This window comes from Physeter macrocephalus, chromosome 7 (genome assembly GCF_002837175.3).
Source record: "Physeter macrocephalus isolate SW-GA chromosome 7, ASM283717v5, whole genome shotgun sequence".
Lineage (NCBI taxonomy): Eukaryota > Metazoa > Chordata > Mammalia > Artiodactyla > Physeteridae > Physeter > Physeter macrocephalus.
Window position 1 is genome coordinate 56,171,164 of NC_041220.1, and position 4,401 is coordinate 56,175,564.

Below are 4,401 nucleotides of genomic sequence, written 5' to 3' on the forward strand. Positions count from 1 at the left end.
ATGATTTGACAGAAGGCTATGCTCACAGACTCTGGGTAGGTCTGATTTCAGCTGACACATATGACTCGGCTGTCAAATTGTATTGCTCCTGGAAAGTCCAAAGACCAATGTCAGTCTAAATTAAATACTTGTCTCATTCTGTATCCAGAGACCCCAAAGCTTATTTTTCTCGGATCACTGAAGAACAGATGATCATGGCTGCAGCTATTCTTATTAACAATCTCAACTGGTGTTGTTGAAAAATTTGGTGAAATTTATTGTTAAAAATAGTCTTTCAAAGTGCAATTGATGAGGAAGATGTTAATATCTAACATTTACATTGTGCTTCACAGTTCTATATATTTGTATATATAATCTCATTTGACCCCACTCTCCTGTAAATTATTTGTATCAGTCCTTTTCTTCACTCTTTCCATATTATGCATGAGAAATCTAAATCTAAATTTATGTGTCTTTTTACTATTTCTTAAGATATTATAGTTGCAGTAAAAATCTGAAATGTCAGACCCTTGACAACAGGTTTCTTTGAAACTATTCTAAATTTCTTTTTGGTAGCAAAATGATAATAGTCTGCATTTTATTTAAGAACATTTTATCTATAATTATCTGCTGCCTAAATACTATTTTTTAGTAAACTTTCTCTCTCTCTCTCTCTCTCTCTCTATATATATATATATATATATATATATATATGTAGAAGTATAACACATCCACAGAAAAGAACAAAAAGCATAAGTAAACAAATAAAAAGATTTTCATAAAGTAACACGTAGTTTAACCTTTAACAATCAAGAGAAAGAATACTACTACTCCCCTAGAATCTCCCATTTTCTCCCTACTAGTCATTGTCCCCAATGCTTACCATTTTATTGGGAAAATGTTATACACCTTAAAATTCATTGTCTTAATTGCCCAATTCCATGAGATCCAACCATTTTATATACAAGTGTAATGGTGTAATCATTACCCAAACAAGATATGGAATATTTCCATCACATCAGAAAGTACCCTCACATTCCTTTTCAGTCCTCATTCAGGAAATCACTTTTTAATTTATATTATCATAGTTTTTTTCTTGCTCTTTTACTTTATATAAATAAAATAAAATAATATTGTATGTTTTGTGTGCATGTATGTATGTAAGAGGGTGGCTTCTTTTACTCAACATATTATTTTTTCTCACTTTTTACTTTAATTTCTTTTTTTTATTGAAGTATATTTGATTTTGAGTTTCACCAGTTTTGCTTCAAGAGTAATTCATTTGTTCCACTTCTGAAATCCATCGTAGGACATAACATAATTTTTTTTTTATCCAGGCTCCATTGCATGAACATTTGGTTTATTTTCAGTATTAGACTATTATAAAAAAGGTTGCTATAAATATTCTTGTAATCTTTTAATGATCATATACATTTGTATCTTAAATATCTAGAAGTGTAGTTGCTATGATATAATAGTGGAGGTACACCAAAGCTGCTAGGAAAATTTAGCAATAATCATAATCTTTCAGATCTAAAGGAAGTTTAGTGAAGAAGTAAACATAATTACTTTATGGTGTGTCATAAGCAAAGTTGTAATTTAAGAAATAATAGTTGTTTTTTTTTTTAACTCACAGTAATCCTTATCCCAGTTACTGGGAATTTTATAAATTAGGAGTATGGAGTGTTGGGAATGACAGAATACATACTGTCACTGTTTATCTTTTATTAAAATATGGATGAAAAATGAACATTTCTTAATTATCTCCTAGGTAACGTAACTATGATAGACATTTCAAAAGCTGATTTAAATAAATCAGAAACAGCTCTATCATTCTATAATATCTCTACAGAGTAAAAGATATATATAGGGTGTATCAGTTTCCTATTGCTGCAGTAACAAATTACCACAAGCTTACTGACTTAAAAGAACATAAATTTATTATCTTACAGTTCTATAGATCAGAAGTCTGTCACACCCCTTGTTTCCATGCTTTTTGCATCCCATGGTTGCAGTACTTGTCTATTTAATGTCAAAATTGGTCAAGAGTGCCAAGAAATTCTGACGGATCACCTGTTTGCCAAATTTAGGCTTATCTGTCACCATTTTATATGAGGGGTCTTATAGTCTCCTAATGATCAGGGTAAACTACCCCTTCTGATGAAGGGACTCCTTTCCTTGCTTTTTGGCTTTTGGTATTAGAAGCCTATAGTGACCAACTGGTAGCTAGAGTTCAAAGTTTAAGTAACTAGCTATTTACCCTAGTAGTAGTCCTTCCCTTCTAAGGACTAGGACCTCTAAACTATACATATTGATAATTTTTGACATATGCATATACCTGTGAATCCAACACCATAAGCAAGATAATAAATATATACATCACCCCAAAAGTTTTTTTTAGTCCTTTATGCAAATCAACACCCTCCCAACAACCACACCCAATTTCCATGATGCCAATGAATTGCTTTTTGTCACTATAAAGCTAGCTTGCAATTTTTTGAATTTTAAGTGAATGGACTCTTTCACAAAGATAATATATGGGGTGAAGGAATTATCGTATATCTTGATTATAAGGGAGGATACAGAATTCAGGCACTTGTCAAAACTCATAGAAATATACATCTAAAAAGGGTGAATTTTATTGTATGTAAATTATACTTGGAGAAGACTAACTGTTAAAAAAGATTAAATATGTAACGAATTTTAGAAGCATTTCTAATTTAGCTGAAGGTTGTACTGCAAAAAAGTGGTGGATTTGGGGATCCATCTCAGCTAGTCTAACTCCAGAGCTTAGTTTCAAACCATGTTAATTGGAATACACACTTATTTTAATATAATAAAATATTACTTTAAGGTGTTAATTTTCAAAATTCACTCATTAAGAATCAGAAATTTCCGGACTTCTAAGATATATATCTTTGTAGCAGTGATGTCCTTTGAAACTCAAAAGAAGTTCAAATCTCATAAACATAAGGACTCTGCCAGGGGACTTTATTGACTCTTTCTTCTTATTCCTCCACTTCAACAAAGACATAAACAACAGCGGTTATAAATAGTAGTTTAAAAAGCCAGAGGTAGAGAATGGACTTGAGGACATGGGGAGAGGGAAGTGTAAGCTGGGACGAAGTGAAAGAGTAGCATTGACATATATACACTATCAAATGTAAAACAGACAGCTAGTGGGAAGCAGCTGCATAGCACAGGGTAATCAGCCCGGTGCTTCGTGACCACCTAGAGGGGTGGGATAGAGAGGGTGGGAGGGAGACGCAAGAGGGAGGAGATATGGAGATATATGTATACATATAGCTGATTCACTCTGTTATACAGCAGAAACTAACACAACATTGTAAAGCAATTACACTCCAATAAAGATGTTAAAAAAATATGTTTGGATGATTATTCTTCCATGTTACCTTACATCAGAGACTATAATTCAGATAAACAAAAAACATACAATCACAGAATATAGGCACTTAATGGAATTCCAGAGATTATTAATCTAATGCCTCTAGTCGGCATTTAAAAAATCAAAGTCCACAGTTACATGACTTGTATGACGTTACACAGGTACTTAGTTGAGGAAAAGTCAGAACTCGATTCCAAGTTCTCTAATTCAGACCAGTACTCTCTTTTCATTCGTATATAATAATCTTGGTGCTGGAAATTGTGCTATTCAGAGTACTTGAGAAGAGACAGAATGGTATTTGTAAGTAAACCATAAAGTTAATCTATCTGAAGGGTTCTTATCTATATTAAGTTCTATATTTACCTTAAAAGAAATATATCATAGTTGAATTATGAGAAGTTTGGCAGAAGAAGTAGAATATTGAAAGAATTATCAGAGTCCTGATAAGGGAATTAGAAACTTTGACAGAATCATGCTCATGCTATGGAATATTGGACAAATCACTTAACTTCATTTCTGCTATAGAATAAAATTCCATTTATATATTTATATATCATTTATATATCATTGGACAGGGAAAAGATATGAGATTTCATTACTAAACTCATGTGAAAGGGCAGAAGCATTCATTTATTGTCTGTTTCTGAATGGTGAGACTGCTTCTTATATATTAGTTTATCTGTTTTAGTATCTTGAAGGATGTTGTCATTAGATTAGAAGTTTAGATACATTTTATGGCCATTTACTGAGTATGCCATGTGCATAAAATCTTATTTTACAGAAAGCAAAAATGTTTCCATGCTGTTAAATGATGGTTTTCAAAGTAAGTTTGACATTAGTTATTATAGTTATACTAACTTCCTTTCTCATACCAGAGTAGGAAGTGAAAAGTGTATTATTTTTGAAATTTTAGAAGACTGAGCTTTACATTAAAATAAAAGAAGTAAATAATAACATTGGGTAGGGAGACAATTTATTTAAAGTTTAAGTGCACACCTTAATTATATTCTTATTAT